The sequence below is a fragment of the Periplaneta americana genome, chromosome 8 (assembly GCF_040183065.1).
Source record: "Periplaneta americana isolate PAMFEO1 chromosome 8, P.americana_PAMFEO1_priV1, whole genome shotgun sequence".
Taxonomy (NCBI): Eukaryota; Metazoa; Arthropoda; class Insecta; order Blattodea; family Blattidae; genus Periplaneta; species Periplaneta americana.
In genome coordinates this window covers 67487859-67506219 of record NC_091124.1, presented here as the reverse complement: position 1 = coordinate 67506219, position 18361 = coordinate 67487859, and the positions used below count along the sequence as shown (strand labels likewise).

At 37.1% G+C, this 18361-nt stretch overlaps 1 protein-coding gene across 6 annotated transcripts in view; it reads right to left on the bottom strand.

The window, feature by feature from the left end:
• The window catches only part of milt (trafficking kinesin-binding protein milt), a 344681-nt gene that overhangs the window by 152216 nt on the left and 174104 nt on the right, over window positions 1-18361 (bottom strand). For 2 of the 6 annotated variants that reach the window (XM_069833022.1, XM_069833023.1), the window contains exon 1: window positions 6753-6972. The exons of the other annotated variants lie outside the window; for them this stretch is intronic. The gene's annotated coding sequence lies outside the window, so the exon portion shown is untranslated. Of the gene's footprint in view, window positions 1-6752; window positions 6973-18361 lie in introns of those variants that run through there. 6 annotated transcript variants of the gene reach the window in all.

Below are 18361 nucleotides of genomic sequence, written 5' to 3'. Positions count from 1 at the left end.
AGCATACTGCAGTCTATTACAGAAAGAGACACACAAACTGCGAAAAATATTCGAAAGTGGTAATATCAGTTACAACTGATGTAAAGCTGTTATTCTAGACTTCTGGAGTGATAATAATGACACCTGTCAGGCGCCTGTAAATAAATTTAAATGTACCGCAATCCCTACAAGGCATTAACTATTTCTCTAGCACATTGCACTAGTAATAGTTGCAAGTACTAACGATATTAACTGTGGATATTAACATTTTCCAAGAAAAAGTGATGACTAATGCAGTTCCAGTAGAAAGCGCAACTGTCATCAAGCACATGTTCGAGGTGGCGAGTTTCAACAGAAACAAGTGTGACTACGTTGTAAATCGCAGTCGGGTTCGCATCCCGACTGTGTTGAAGATGTAGTAATTTTAGGTTACCTTACCATAAAAGGTTACTTCAATCTCAAGGTGAGTGGCGCGACTTCAAAAGCAAAGTTGTGTTACTTTTCTTGTTAACAACAAGAAACCTAAGGCCACGAAGTTGTATCTGTGACATTCATTAAATCTGAAATCAAATATGGTCGTTACGATTTTGTTTTAAAGCTACTCAAGAAGAAATAGTGGCGAGTGCAGGAAAGGTAAAATCTGGGGCATAGTAAGAGGAAACAAGGTGCAGGTGAAGAAATGAAAGTATCAGGTGCAGATGCAGGAAAAGACAAACAGGTGGACTTGGTAAGAGAAGTAGAAACAGGAGATTTGAAAAATTAGGAGAAAGAGAAATAGATGAGAAGAAAAAAGTAGACGTACATTTGTTACGAGTTGAAAAAAATTATAAATATAAATAAAAGTCATCGAAGATTGGGATCACGTGTGAATTTCTTCAGGAAAATGATTACACCGCCACTTGGCCACCTAAATTATCTGAAGACTCCTACTTCATTTTTAATCATCATCAAGTAGTGTAATTAGAGACTCGACATTCATTATTAGACCTACTTTATTTAATTTATTTTGTACAAAAGTTGACTCGCATTAAATTTTTATGTGTAAACACAATGAAAGGAACGAAAATAAATTTAATTTAAGGATTTTATTTTGTAAACAAGACACATTACAGTCGTTAAGCGAGAGAGAGTACATAAGGACAACCCACCTTAACAAAGTCAACAGAAATCACTTGTTGCAGAGATATGGATTTAAATCACAGTTACTGAAGTTAAAATTGCTACGCAGGAATGTTGCCAGTTTAAGCATTTTAAAATCCTACTTCAAAGGCACATGACGTGAACGCTGAAGACTGCGAGTGCACTATTATGAAGACTTATTGCTCGTCTGCCGGCCGTCTATTACCAGTTACAATAAAATTAATGCTCTCAATTTCCCTTCCACTCTGTAATAGTGAGTGGGAAAGAAGTGGAATTGGTTAACCTCGGAACATCTCTATTTTGTTTTCCTTTTTACACCCACAAAGTGTATCAGTATGCCCTTTCAAAATGAGGAGTTGGTGAAAGTTGTTTTAAATATGGAGAGCGGAGAGTATAACGCCCATAACGTTTCTTGGTTGCTGTACAATACAATATAAAGATGAGATGACAGCGGGATTTTATAAAGAAGGACGATTCTTTATGAGGAAAATATAAAATAAAATTGCAATCTGTGCCACAAATGAGGTATTCTAAGACAAATAGTACTATATGACGCATTACCGACATTACAATAGTTAGAACGTCAACTTTCCACGTGGGAAATTGAATTTGAGTCCCGGCGTAGATCAACCTCCTATGCGCACCTCTGGTAATGTACTGTCAGTAATTTTGTCTACACAACTCAAAAATAGCCTACCCGTCTTTATAATAATAATAATAATAATAATAATAATAATAATAATAATAATAATAATAATAATAATAATAATAATAATAATAATAGTATTCTGTTGTAGCTAAAATAGCTACAAATCCAGCAGGTTCAGGTGCAATTATTTTCGGCAGAACAGGGAAGATTCACTGCCCGAAGGAACTACGTATATAACATGTCTTCTTTGTTTTGTTTGTTACATTGTATTGTCTTAAGCGGTGGTCCTGTGCTAAAATGAACATATGAATAAGGGCAATACTTTGGGATGTCTAAAGTGTCGATTTATAAACCTCTATGAAAACAAAACTCCACTTTTGTGAAGGTAATGATTTATATTACAAGCCACTGTGACTTCGTTGTTGTCCGTGATAGTTTACTTTGTAACGCTAGATATTTTTTAAAGCGATGGAAGCGTTGTGAGCATGGAGAAGACCTACGCAGAAGACAGAACAGCGCTGCAGGGGACACAAATCCTTACGGACGTGAAATATATCTTCACTTTCCTGTCCGCAATTAACCCGGGTAAAATGGGTTTTTGACCGGTAAGTAGTAACTTGAACCACAGCTAGAAGACCTGCAAGATGCAGCACAGTTACTAACACAAGCGCCTTAATGGATATGCTACGTGCCGCTCACGAGAATTCGATCTGTGATAAGACGAACTACTGAAGTGAAGCGCTGTCCTCCTTTTCACGATAGAACAGTCAATGCATCAAGCCGGTCATAATCGATTTCTGGGGTCACAGACTGACCCAGAATGCTACCACGTTATCGTGACTGAGTGAATACGGCGCCTGTTCTCCTGCTTCTCATGCTTTTCCTCACAATTTTATGAAACAAAACAAAAATATTGCTAAATGTGTTTTACCAGTTATTTCACGACGCTATGTCAACTTCTATGTTATCTAGCGGTGAAAGTGAGGTGGTATTTTGGATAGATTTTTTAAATTTTAGTTGGTTATTCAACGACGCTGTATCAACTACGAGGTTATTTAGCGTCGATGAGATTGGTGATAGCGAGATGGTATTTGGCGAGATGAGGCCGAAGATTCGCCACAGATTACCTGGCATTCACCTTACGGTTGGGGAAAACCTCGGAAAAAACCCAGCCAAGTAATCAGCCCAAGCGGGGTTCGAACCCGCGCCCGAGCGCAATTTCAGACCGGCAGGCAAACGCCTTAACCGATTGAGCCACGCCGGTGGCTATTTTGGATAGAGGAGATCGAAGATTTGCGATGAGAATATCTGACATTTACTTTACAGCTGACAAAAACCTCTCAACAAACCCCAACCGGATAATCACACCAAACGAGATTCGAACTCACGCCAGAGCGCAGCTTTAATCACGAGTTTCTCTCGTTACCTCTGAGTTACGCCGATGATTGTATTAGCCTACTGGAAGGAATCTTAAATTATGCTAGTTGTATGTTAATGAACTGTTGTAATGAATAAACATTATCATCAACATTATTATCATCACCTAAGTTCACTGGTTCGATTGTCACTCTTGTTGATTACCAATCAGCATGAATCATTCACAAATTGCGAAATTATCCAGTGATGTCAGTATCGAGCATGACCGTCGCTTAGCACAAAACGAAGGACAAACGTCTAATACAGACGGGAAGGAAATAAACGTCACAGTCCTGCTCAGAATCGAACACAATTGTAGCAAGGAACGTTACCGATTGAGGAACTGCAAATATCATCCATGTTCTATTTCAAAGGATCAACTCTCAGTTCCAGAAATGTAATTCTCCAATTCCTATTACTGGTTACAATAAAACACACATTAGTGCAAAGAACAAGGTAAGAATCTGTACATTTTTTATAACAACTATAAATAGTAACTCTGTTCTAATTAAAATGGGGCGAGAATTTTAAATATTAGTGAATGGTTCTAACTATGAATCCATGTAAAAGATAAATATGTGGTCGAAATAAAGCTAGTAAGATCGTTGTTAGAACATAATTGTTCGTAGAAGAGATGAAAATTTCTATTTGAAATAACTATTACATACCGTATAAACCACCCGTATACTCCACTTTAGGGTTCTTTGCAAATCGTGAATGTTATTATTCAATCCTGTATCTCCGATGGGCGCAAATGTAAAACACAGCTTCAAGTTTCAGAAGTGTGACTTTGTAGAAAAGAAACGGATATTCTCTAGAACACTCATCTGATAATCTCCCTTCTTTCCACTTCACAACGATTCTCATTTATTGTCGGCATTTTTAAACTACACCGTTTTAGAAGCAGAGGAACGTAACAAACGATTCGTGTTCCGACAATGATCATAACACAAGAGAGTTGCCATTTCAGTGTCCTATACGCGTTTCGTCGAAATGACAATTTCTAAATATCAGGCAGATAATTATGCAAGTAATTACGAAAGACTGTTGCAAAAATGCGGCAATGAAGACTGAAACACGCATAAACCTTTATGAAAATGGTGATGGGAGAGTTGTGATGAATAAGCTATAGTGATAGTGATTTTTATATAAATATGAGGAAGAGACGAGGATGGTGAAGATAGTGATGGTAGTGGTAGTATTATTCATTTGATGACGCATAACTACAGTTTTTTTCAGCTTAAAAATTCAACGTGGACGAGAAATAGCAAACAAAACTTGCCTGGAGCCCACTAGCATGGACAGGTTCTTTTACATGTCCTAAATCTATGACACAGGATCAACAGCTTTACTTCCCCTCCCGGATAATGTCCCTCGGTCTAGTTTGAACTGCGAACCTCGGTCCTACGGTAACCACTAGACCACCGAGGACATGATTGTGAGGATGATTGTAAGATCATATTATATGAAAAGGTGTGAAAGGAAGAGGAATTGAATCCGATGATAATAGCGTGACGTTTCATGAGAGAAAAAGTGGGAACTTATGTGAAATACAAGGAACTCAAAAATAATAAAATTAATGCTAATCTAACGTCACAAAATTGAGCAACAGCACTACGCAATCCATCTAATAATGGATAATTAGAATTAGATGATCAACGAGCAATTATAACAATATAAACACCTAAACTAGTAACTAAAACAAAGAGAGAAATAATAAACCCACTTCAAAAATAATTTTAAAATAGGAGCAAAATAATAACATGGTTAAAAAAAAAAAAAGAAAAAAAATTTTTCCTTAGAAAAAAAAAGCTTAATAGCATTTTTAAAAGGTTGTAAAATACAAATAAATCCAATCTTATTACGACCTTTTCGAATACGAATATAACCAAGAACTCTGCGTTCTAAAAAAGTAAAAAAAAAAAAAGCTACACCTACTATAACAAAAATAACTAGCCAAATAAAAAACTAAAAGCATGCGTTTCTCTTGATATGGAATATGTTAATCATGAAAATGAATACATATTTTATATAAATGTTCAATGAATACACATTTTATATTTAGAGACAGAAAAACTACATTTTCGTAAATAGAAGAAATAAAAAAAGTGAATGTTTTGTCAACGCTCTTGATTTTAAAATATTAAACAAAATGTATATTCTTGAACAATTCGATACAAATTTGCGTACAATTAACTGTTTATTACTTGTTTTGTAAAATACAAAGACTAAATAAGCTGCGACAGAGTACATCGGCAAGTCATAATCCTAAGTAGGTTATATTTTTTCAGTTCAAGAAGGGATCACGATATGAACTTGGATTTATTTTTTTTTTTTATTTTAGTAGGTTATTTTACGACGCTTTATCAACAGCTCAGGTTATTTAGCGTCTGAATGAGATGAAGGTGATAATGCCGGTGAAATGAGTCCGGGGTCCAGCACCGAAAGTTACTCAGCATTTGCTCATCTTGGGTTGAGGGAAAACCCCGGAAAAAACCTCAACCAAGTAACTTGCCCCGACCGGGAATCGAACCCGGGACACCTGGTTTCGCAGCCAGACGCGCTGACCGTTACTCCACAGGTGTGGACATGAACTTGGATAATGCCACTTTAGAAAATTCCTATTTTGTCGGTTAATATGTACCATACGACTCAAACACTGTTCTACACTGCACTAAAATTTATTTGTGCCGTTAGACTGTTAGAGCATCATCAATTCTAAAAGACGCCGAAATTATTACGGTTGCTTTCTCTCATTTCACAAAAAAAAAAACAAGCACTGACCTAGGAAATTAAGTAAAGTGTGAGTGACAGATTATAAAATATGTAGTCTCTCTTAACGATTGGAACAAACAACGTTAAGGCGGAAGAGTAACATATGGGAACTTCCATTTCTCTGTTGTCTCTAGACATGAATGAGAATGGTATATACTCTAAAAGTCTCTATTAATCACTACTACTTTATGATTCTACCGCACACCTTCATTTCAGTTGACATGACAACCAAAATGACATGGTTATAGTGATTCAAAATGATCGCGAGGCCTTGTGATGTCATAGCACAAATTCATATGTTGTGGTTATGACGTAACCTAACCTCATGACTCATGCATACTATGTTGGTTAGACGAGGAAACTCAATGAACTGCTTAGCAGCCGACACCAGAGGGGTCGACTCTAGAACTTCACTTTCAACGAAAGGTAAAATGTTCACAGAAAATATTATGATACCAATTTGTAAACAAACCTCGTAATACATCACAATTTAGTCTGCGTGTTTACATTTAGACAGACAAGAAAGCTATTAAAGAATTCTATAATAATTGGTTCAAAATTAGTATTCCAATATCCATCACCGGATAAATATTAAGCCACAATACAAGACACTTCACCAGATAGTAAACAACGCTGATAAGCCAAGTAAAGCTGGTAATTACACACGTCAAGGAAGTTTCCAAATGAAACCAGCCCAAGGTTAATTACAATGCAGTTACAAGAATACCAACCCGGGAAGAAGGCACAAGAAGATCCTTTCCACCACAAATCTGTAATTCACAACTTTGTTTACCTTGGAAACGAACACACAACGTACTGTTCTAGAGAAATGTTTGTAAGATTTGTACTTTGATCTTTGTCTATGCCAATCTTGGACACGACACACACATCACGACACTTTTAAAAACTCGCAACGGCTCACTGTCCGTCATATCGTATTTATTCACTAAAAACGTGAGAATGAACGGAATACGCGGTGCATTCTTACTCTCTCACATCACAAACCAGACTATGAAGCGCTATGTAGACAATTCCTCCTTCTCTCTCTCCTTGTCCAAGGATCGCCTACAGAGAAATTATAATCCAGTTATAGCAGCGAGAATGCACGCTTGCGTTGCCATCTAGTAGCCGATAGCTACAGCGGCACGAATATACTTCGTGGACTCGGTAGATAACCGACTACGTACGTAAACTAGAGGGAGTGTCTAATTCTGAAATCTCATTCGACATATTGTGCAGAGCACGTACTTAAAATACGTAGCTGAGTGCAAGGAAAGCAGAATATTCTATTTTCCTTGGTTGAGTGCATTTCTCTGAAGGGGAGCTAGGAGGAAAAATATCAATTTAATGCCTAACATATACGAAAACTTCTCTATATACATTATTTTCTATTGGACGTAACAAACATGTCCACACAGCCAGCTGTTTCAGAAATTTGCATACTTCGGAATGTAGTTGGAATGGAAAATGTTTATTCAAACTGTCAGACATGATGTACGCGTACTTAACTCAAGACATTCAGGTTGCGTTGAAGCCATAGTGTTGGGTTCAATTCCTACCTTTTTCATTCATTCCATAGTTCTCTGGACAGGTCTTTCACAGCAAACCCAGATTCTCCAGTTCCTACCTAAGACATGGAAATTCATCCAACGTGGAGGGTCGGCGTCATGTCATGGGAATCCTTCTATATGTTTTCTGTCTATACGACATTCATTCAATAGGAGAATGACCAGTTACCTCCGAATGGCTGGAATTTATTAATTCATTCCAAAAATTCGCTGAATGAAATACAGTGTAGATTTGAAAGGGAGAATGGATAAAATATGGATTTAGGACAGCCCTGGCATAAAGGGGAAGGGAAAAGGAAAGGAGATACCTCCGCCCATGTCCTTTTCGCTTACTCCGCTTCATAAATAAACACACAATCAAGCACTGTACATCAATGGTGGATTTTAGGCGACCAGCGAAAGCCGAAAGCTATGATTCCTGCTTTTACAACCTGTCACTCAGCAATGCTTGCCTACCTACCTACTCTTATCGGTAAGAAACATTACTGTTTCTGCAGGAGAAGATGGAGTGGGGAGTTAAGGGATAGTCTGCAGTGACTCAATCGAGTTATTTACGCCCAGGCTGGATTTAAGATATACTCTTCTGGAATAAAAAAAAAAGTTCTCTTTCTCTCTCTACTTCTTAATAACATGTGGTTTACATCATATGACGAATGAGGGTCGTTATTTACGAATGTGTGCTATATAACACTCCAAGTGTGAAGGAAAGAAATTGAAGGGTTGACTAATTGAAAGCAAATTACATTAGCCAGAGAACGCCAAACAGTGCAATAGCCTTACGATGTTGTGTAGTACCGTACCGACTGGAGATGGGTTGAAGATAACCTTTCCCTTCAAGACAGGGAAAAAAGAAAGAATTTTAATCATTTCAAAATTAAGAAAAAAAAATCATGCATATTAGGAAATTAAAATTTGTTAAACCCAATCATACTTTACACGACACAAATTGAATGACAATTATCAAATATTGGAATACACTGAAACAGCACAAAAAAATTCAGAACAATATATCAATAAATGTGGGAGTAGATGGATTTTGAAGATGTGAATGTGTAGAAAAATTTAAACCGAGAAAATAGACACCAAAGTTTAAATATATACATCTTGAAAGTCTGCTATCAGTTGGACACATGTATGTACTATCTGAAACGGACTCTCTGTCTCAATGTGCAAACAAGCAGTTAGAAAATTGAGGAAAACCACAGTAATTTTCAAATTAAGAGAGGAGAAATCTTGCAGAGGGAGTAGGCATGTAGGCATGGCCCATTGTGACATTTAAATAGGTAGCGCACGACTTAAAAAAAAAAAAACCTGTCAGAAGCGGAAGAATTTTTTAATATAAACATCCAAAAATCGCATTTTTAGGCCATATATACCTATTTTAGAAGACATTAAGATATATGGATCATATGAGGAGACAAAGAGGAAGGCAGAAAATAGGAAGGACTGGAGAGTGCTTGGTTTGCAGTGAAGGACCTGCTCTTGAGTAGAACACTATGAATGAATGAATGAATGAATACCTATTTTTTTGTTCAGTTCTCCTTTAAGGTCACTTATCTTCATATCAGATAAATGATCATTGTCTTACGATTACTTCAATCTGACATTCGTGGTATTCTTTCCGTCTTATATTTATTTACTTACTTATTGCTTTACGACTTTCCAATAAAATTTGTTCTCATATATCGCATCAAAATCATAGCTAGTGGTTTTAATATGTATACGATGTGACGGTTTCAGTGCATAATTTCTACAGCAAAACTGAAGAAATATATACGGAAGTAGGCCTATTACTTAAAATTATTTATACACAATATAGTAGGCGTTGCAAATAATTAAGTTTCTTCTATTTAAATTGCCTTCGTTTTGCAAATAGATTATAATTATTAATCGATTTGCAACACGAAGGCAATAATCTAATTCCTTAGGAAAATAAAACTAATACACAACACGCATTATAACATCACAGTTTATTCTAAAAAAAAAAAAAAAAAAAAAAAAAAAAAAAAAAAAAAAAAAAAAGAAAGCATTGCACTAACAAATTTTATTGTGCAATTTTGACGTTTTCAACTGAAGTCAAATCCTCGCGGGCTGCTACCACATAATGTAAAAGCTGTACTATTAATAGATGTGGCCTATACGTTAACTTTACACACTCATTATAAAAAAAATATAAAGAGAAAGCATATTAATGCAATCTAACTTGAGTTCGAGATATTGACGGAAATACAGGTTTTTTTTCTACACATCTTTCTTCTATCTTTCCCTTATGTTAAGGTGATGGTTTCTAGCACGCCGTTCTTTATCATTCTGCAAGATCAAGATTTCTCTTGAACCGATGGACGCATTTTATATTCAGCTATCTATGAGTCAATCCATTTGGATATGATGCGCATGTATTTTAAAAAGTTTTACTAAAACAACATTTTTTACTTTTAAGGGACACATAAGCTATCTTGGCATCTCACTTGGAAGAGTACTGACTTACGATGTCTGCAGACCTGGGTTCAAATCCCAACGGTGGCAGAGTTGTATTTATGATGGAAAAAGTCATGGTTCCTATAGGTTTTTGCGGGATTCCACTCCTTTCCTCCATGAGTAAATTTAATCTATGGAAAACGGAAACCTTGATTGGTTATTATGAATATTTAGCGAATAGCCTAATAAATAATTAATAAAAGATAACGGATATTATTATTATTATTATTATTATTATTATTATTAAATAAGATAATACAGTAGGCCTATAATTTACTTTGCTAACCTAGCTGGAATGGCCTAATCTATATTCTCAAGGAAAGGTGAAAACATTTATTTACAAATATGCCAAGAGATATCTAGTGTTAACAGCTGGCACAAAGGAAAGAACAATGAAAATATTGAATTTTATTATAAAGATAAATTTATGCATAAATACGCCTATTACTGAATAATATGTCCACCGCTGTGAAGTAACAGCATGTCCGACCTGAAACGAGCGTGTCCAGGTTCAAATAAGTAGCCTGATTAGAATTTTTTTTTTTTGGTTTATCCCCTCAAACAACTGAAGCAGAATTGCTGGGTAATTTTCGGTGTTGGACTTCGGATTCATTTCGCCTTCGTTGCTTTCAACTTAATTTATTTTTCAATAGTTTCAGGTCGACCGGAGATGCAATAGATGTAGTATCGTGAACTGTATACAAATGACATCTGTCTGAAGGAGCAGCATAAGTCCCAGGGGGACAAAGAGGCTTCCATAGCGGGCTGCGTCGGACCTGTGTGTTGTCGCTGAACCGACAGATGACACCAAATAGTGAATCACGATAGGTCTACTTACAGGAATGTGGTACTGAGGACTTAAACAATCATCTCCATAATAAGGAGATCGGCACAATAAGCTTCAGGTTGCGCTGAGAAATGAAAATCATACTGAATAATATAATTATTATTATTAAACAAGGGAATTTAATTGAATGTAGAACTATTAAAGTCACATGACTTTGAAAATTGTCTACGTAGTAAGAAACGATTGCCAAGCAGTAGCGATGAAACAAAATCGATTATTTAAAACGATAATACAATACTGCAGTAATAGATGACTGCGACTGATTGAAATCCAACGGATTCTTACATTCTACTGATAAATAGGCACATGAATAAAATAATCTACAATTGAAAACTTCGAGAAAGAAAAGACTTCCGTACTGTCAATTCTTTCCCGATTCACGGACAAATCTCGGTTCTCGTTGCATTCATCATTTCGTGTTCTGCCCTTGGGCAGGTCTATCACTGCAAATCTAGTTTTCTCCAATCTTCCCTATTTTCTGCTTCCTCTTTGCCTCCTCATATGATCCATATATCTTAATGTCGTCTATCATCCAATATCTTCTTCTGCCCTGAACTCTTCTCCCGTTCACCATTCCTTCCAGTGCATTCTTCAGTAGCCACTTTTTTCTCAGCCAGTGATCCAACCAATTCCTTTTCGTCTTCCGGGTCAGTTTCAGCATCATTCTTTCTCCACCCACTCTTTCAAGCACAGCTTCATTTCTAAATCTGTCTGTCCACTTCACACGTTCCATTCTCCTTCAAATCTACATTTCATATGCTTCTATTCCCTTCTCTTCACTTCGTCGTAATGTCCACGTTTCTGCCACATACAATGCCACACTCCATACAAATCACTTCACTAGTCTCTTCCTTAGTCCTTTTTCCAGAGGTCCGCAGAAGATGCTCCTTTTTCTATTAAAAGCTTCTTTGGCCATTGCTATCCTTCTTTTGGCTTCCTGGCAGCAGTTCATGTTACTATTTATAGTACACCCCAACTATTTGAAGTTGTCGACTTGCTCTACTGCCTCATTTAGAATTCGCAAGTTTACCTTCTTTATTTTTCTTCCCATGACCATGGTCTTCGTCTTATTTGCATTTATCTTCATTCCATACTGTTCACAGCTGTCATTTAGCTCCTGTAGCATATCCCTTAGTATCATCTCCTCTTCTGCTAACAAAGCCATATCATCAGCAAATCGTATGCACTTTATTCTTCTGCCTCCTACTACCACTCCTCCCATGTTCTGAAAACAGTTCTTCACTATCTTGTTGCATAAGGAAGCCAATATTGTTAATGGCTGAGGCTGAACCTGAGCAGGGAATAAGAATGCGATTGCGGATAATTTGATGTACCTTCACTTCATACTGTATAACTATAGCTAAGTAATTAGTTTAATTACTACGTATCGTAACAATGAAAATGCGAAAGTGCATGCAATTTAATAGGACACTGAAACGGAAAGAAATCACACATTATCTTCTTAACCGGTTTAACACCAGATGCCGATCTATTAGTAGGAATCACGCCAGATTAGCTAACCTAATCCCTTGATGTGTTGTTAGCAGATAAGTGCAGGAAATGGAACGTCGGACGCGCCGCTTACAAGGCCGCGTCTTTGTAATATGTTGATTACACAGTAATCCAAGTATGACCAAACCACAACCTTGTTTCCACGTTTCGTTACTGTCTGCCTTGAGGATGCAATGTAATGGAATAGCTAGAACCTCGAATCGTTACTGGGAAAGTAGACACTAATACAGAATCTAGTCACACACAAATGCTTTATTTCGCCACAATGAGCAGTCATCCTCAAATCGAGATGCACTGACCGACTTCTTAGATTCTACAAATTATAACTGGGCCTATATTCACGTATATCGGTTTATAAAAGTTATTTTGGTGTCAGCTTTTGTTACAGAAACTCAAAAGTTCCGAAGAATTAGACTTAGAAGCCCAATGATCATAAAAGAAGATGACACTTTTGAGTAACTACCGAGGGGCAGCTGAATTTGTTGCTGGGGAAATTGTATTGTTTACTAACCATACTTTCTTAGTGACAGACTCTTCTGCCTTCCTATTGTGTAGAGTTTTGCCAGACACTCGGCTACTTTTGGACTTCAAAAATTACGTCCTCCTAAATCAAAACTGGGCACCAAGAGTGAATTCTACTCTCTCACGGGGAGCCAATGACTTCTCTTCAATCCCTTTCTTCCCCGTCGAACACCACGCAACGTTGATGCCGTCACGGATGAATATTAAGCGTCCCGTTTACAATTTGGATTCGCTCACGGTGTCTAGCCCTGTCCTAAATACATAACAAGACCTTTTATCCTCCTTTCGACTGAAACGCAAGTTTCGAAAAAAAATTATAAAAATATAAAGGACAAGATTTAGGAAGAAATAAACTTAGGCCTAGTAGTCTAAATTCAACTGAAGGTTACATTTTGAACTACGGGTCTGCCGAGTTAGCTCTGTGGCAGCGCGTCTGCCTCCAGACTAGCCGGCCCGGGTTCGATTCCCGGGGGAGTCGTAAAATTTCTATCTCGGGACTAGGAGAGGTAGCGGTGCACAACTTCTAATCATTAGATTGTGCACTAATATGCCTGAGTTAAATCCCAAATCTCTCCGCAGTGCATATGACGAGAAGGCATAAGTCACTGTTGATAGTGGTTCGTCCGTCGGATTGGGACGTTAAGCCTGGCGGCCCCCTTGGTGCTATTCGACAGGAATAGGCTACGTGCCAGCACCGTGTTTTGTCTTCTCCCTTCCTCACCATCAGCATCCTCACCCATGTCCTATATTCCACTTACACATACTCACCCTAGTACATAACATAACTATTCACAGATACAGACCATTTATAGCGTGTCTCGCCGAAGTGGTGTACAAATTGAAAACAAAACAACTTACACAATACTGGAACTCGAAAAAAATCAGTTACACTTCGACCTGAATTATATATAAAAGAACTATCCTTCAGAGAACTTTTATATTAATTAGTCTATAAATTCAGTCCAATTCTGTAAATAAAAGTGAGTTGAAAATATTTAATATTTATTAGTCACCTACTGGTCCTAGTCTGGGCTCGGGCATGGGTTCCATTCCCGCTAGGGCTGATTACCTGGTTGAGCTTTTTCTGAGGTTTTTCCTCAACTGCAAGGTGAATGTCAGGTATCCTATGGTGAATATTCGGCCTCATCTCGCTGTGATAAAATTCGTTGCCGCTAAATAACCTAGTAGTTGACACGGCGCCTTTAAATAACCATCAAAATAAATACATATTTATTGAGATAATTAATAATTATTTAGTTTAGTTTATTTCTGCAGGTCGGCATAATGAAAATAAATTTCCAAAAAGAGATATAAGATAGGCCTATTCGTAAATGCCATTTTTTGTTCAGGAATCAATGTGAGAATAATATTAAAATTTCAATTAAATGCTAGCCCATTCAGTTCTTGTAAGAACAAAATAAAGTCTCCAAAATATTATTTGACGTCAGAATGTGAATTGAGAATAACGGACATGAACTTGCGTACACACATAGAAAGGATCGATCGTAATAGAATGCGAGAAATAGGAGGAGCAGTAAAACGAATCGATGGTCGAATTAGTCAAGTGGTGGTGGTGTGATATTATGAAGAAGAGGAAGAGGAGGTGGAGGTGGAGGAGGAGGAGGAGGAGGAGAAGGAGGAGGAAGTCGAAGAGAACGACCCGTGACGACAGTTAGTTAACATCTCCTAACTTTGTGGATTAATTTTTTTATTGCAGAATGCGATTCATTTGAAAAACATTGGTCAGTATAACTCTAGATCATATATACCCAGATTGCTCGGCCTTATAGGCTTTGACGGTAACAACTCTTGTCTTCACTATGCTGCCATCTAGTTGTTACATAAGAAGTCACGTCATAACTCCCATGTTAATTGCATTAGCGACTGTACTGCCATCTCGTGTTCGTTTACGGCATACGGGTGGCGATCCTGGCGGTTGTTCTCTTCAAAGTGCTACCGATTTTAACATAGGGATGATCAATCTGTTATATATATATATAATCTGGGGTATAACGATTATGTCACATGATAGCTGCTATGGTGGAGTTCTATGAGTATATTTTTCAACATTACGAAATGATGTTGACATGATGGGCATCACATTTCAGTCGGTATATGTACTTTCTCCACGTCACATGTTCGGTTATTCACATTGCCTGCGTCGTCCACGTCCACCAAATTTATTTCTTACCTAACTGACGAGTCGCAGGAGAAACTAATATGATTGATGAAAAGGTCTCTCTCTGATTATTTTATATTGCAAAGGAACCAGTTTGGTGAAGAAGGCCAATGAAAGTCAAAATGATAAAGACAACTACTTCCACTTATCAACAAGTTCTAAAAATAGTAAAAGCACTTGTTGTCCTTGTACACTAGTTCATTCAGTCACGCATTTTCCATTCTCTTACATGACACTCACATAGAGAAATCAGGACTCATAATTCTGTCCTAATCAGTTAAAACTTCAAAATTCATAACATAATCATTTTCATAATATTCAACACAGACGTGAGATGAAAAGGGGTGAGGGTGGGGAGATTGCCTACAGGCGAACTAACATGACAACATATAACGCACTCCGGTATGTAGCATATATGTGAATTAGGCATGAAGATATCGTACCCAAAAGGAGAGGGATACCGACTTTTAAAATGTCTATATATTTCGGGTTGACATTATTATTATTAATCGCCAGGCATGGCGGGTCCTCAAGCTGCGAATAGAGGAGACGGCCTCCAGATATGGAGGTTAGTTGCGAATAATATATATTGAATAAGCAGTCACGGACAGCCGATAAAGGGTAATACTTCAGCTTGGGGGTTGGGCGAAGGGCTGACAACCCATCACCGTAAAAGACAACTTGTTACGAAACCCTCCCAAAAAAGCGAGGGTGACAATGAACCTCCGGGTTCTCTAAAAGCCATAAGAATTATTAGTATTATTATTATTATTATTATTATTATTATTATTATTATTATTATTATTATTATTAAGACTGCATTTGGGCGCAATTCCGAATCCCGCTTGAGTTGATTAGTCTACTTGGTTGGAGTTTTCCAAGCTTTTCTCAGACTGTAAATCGAATGATAGATAATCCAATGAAAATACTCTGACCCATCTCGCTTATCACTGACGCCACCGACGCTAGTTAACTGCGCAGTTGATTAAATAATCGAAAAAAATCGTTATTGTTTCAATTTAGATTTATATTACATTAATTGCAAGAGGTAAATATTTACATATTGTATATTAACCTGTTGCTTTTGTAGGGCTGTGGATACCGACCACTGTTAACTTAACAAGTCGCCAATGACAAATGTCATAATTTAACGAAACCCATACCATGAGTAGGGTATATTCAAACATATCTACAATCTAAAGGCTTGGGGCTCCAGGCTCTGGGTTCGGGCTCGCCAGTAGCCGATATACCTAACCTGAAAGGACCAGGAACAATGGCCGGCTTGTCAGCGTCGGATTCACAAATGTCACCAGGGCCTTCCGTCAGACTTATTGGTAGATTACCACAGAATATACAGTGGACCTAAACAACTTAAGTGCAAGGATCATCCCGGATCCAGCCCTTGTGAAATAAATAAATAAATAAATGAATAAACAAATAAATAAATAAATAAATAAACCAATCAACCACGACACTACCGAAGATGATTACCATGAGAAAATGGATCCTCCGGCAAACAAAGCGGATGAACGACAGGTTTATTTTAAGTAGGTCCTACTTCGGCTTTTTCCGTCTTCTCAGGCCACCGTTGCTCTAATATATCATTATCAGTTCAATGTCTCTGAAAATCTTACGTACCGGTATGCCCCTACTACAGAATTTCTACTCAATTTGAACTGTAACGAAGTAGAGCCACTGCAGAGAGAGTTGTATTAATAATAATTTTAACCCTTAACGATTTAAGACTAGATCTAGTAGAGAATGAAATATCTTTTCACTAGTAATCATAACGAGCCCCGCTATGTGAATGTCTGGTACTGATTGAACAGTTTTATAATAAATTATTGGCACTTTAAGAATAAGTTACAGAGCTCGGGGTGAATGGCCGTATAGAAAACAGAAGAGGCCGTTAGTCCGTTCCGTGTCAAGATGCGGACCTATAAATAACTCAGAGGATGACCGAACACGCTTCTACAGTTTAACATAATAATAATAATAATAATAATAATAATAATAATAATAATGATAATAATAATAATGATAATAATAATAATAATAATAATAATAATAATAATAATAATAATATCGAACATACTGCAATGGTTATCATTTTCAGCTTTCATTCGGAGAGTTTGGATTTTTCGTGGTTTCCCCAGTACCGCCAGGCGAATGCTGGGATAGTACCAATTTCAAGAACCACGACCAGACTCCTTCCCAGCCCTCATTACCCTTTCATCATCACTTATACTCTAACATACTAACATTTCCTCGCCATAGACCTGCCATCTGTCCGACGAAGCAGCGCACTCAGCAATGTGCGCGATGTGTACGAGGGAAAAAAATTGGTAAAAATAATAATTCAATTTAGAAGTTAAATACTGATAAAAGGATTTATTACTGAACTGCGACAGTGAGTTAGTGTGTAAGGAGATAGAGCTTGCAATTTAAAGGAATCCGATACAGGATGCGGAAACTGAGGTTGTGTCAATTATAAATAATGGATTTTCTGGTTGTGCACCACTATAACAATAAGATTCCAAAGCTAAGAGAACAGAGAAACACTTGTAAAAAGATGAAAAGTGTTAGAGAACAAATTCACACTCGTCAAAATGTGCTCCTCAGGAAATTGATGCAACCTGGTTTGGATGTTCGATACACATATCGCTGGCAAAAGTGTAAAATCTCGTAAGTCCTGAGAAGCAACATTTTTTAGAAATGCAATAAAACTATTTTGTGTTAGATTACACTTTTTTCCAGCGATATGAAAAATTACACTTGTTAAGCAGTAGCAATAGTAGTAGTAGTAGTAGTAGTAGTAGTAGTAGTAGTAGTAGTAGTAGTAGTAGTAGTAGTAGTAGTAGTAGTAGTAGTAGTAGTAGTAGTAGTCGTCGAAATAACAGCAGTAGCAGTAGTTTATTTATTGACGCTTTCAAGTGCACTATTTATTCAGGGCCGAAATTCAATGTAAATTAAACTTTCAGTCTTTAACCCTACCCTGAGACTAATTATTTCTCCAAAGTTTCGGAACAAATTTCATCTTCAAGACAGTACTATTCTAGCTCTGAAAGTGTCCTCCATTTTTAACAATTCATTTTTCCTCATCCAGTTGTTTGAAGTAATTAACAATGCAGATTTATAGTTATGTGGAACGGATATTGAGGATTGATTGGAAGACCAGATAGTTTGTATTAAGGGATGTAAAGAATTTCGGCATTTGGAAGTTCGACCTGATAAAGAAGATAAACAAGATGATATTAAGAACAGAATTAATAAAGGTGGAGCAATAATAGCAATGT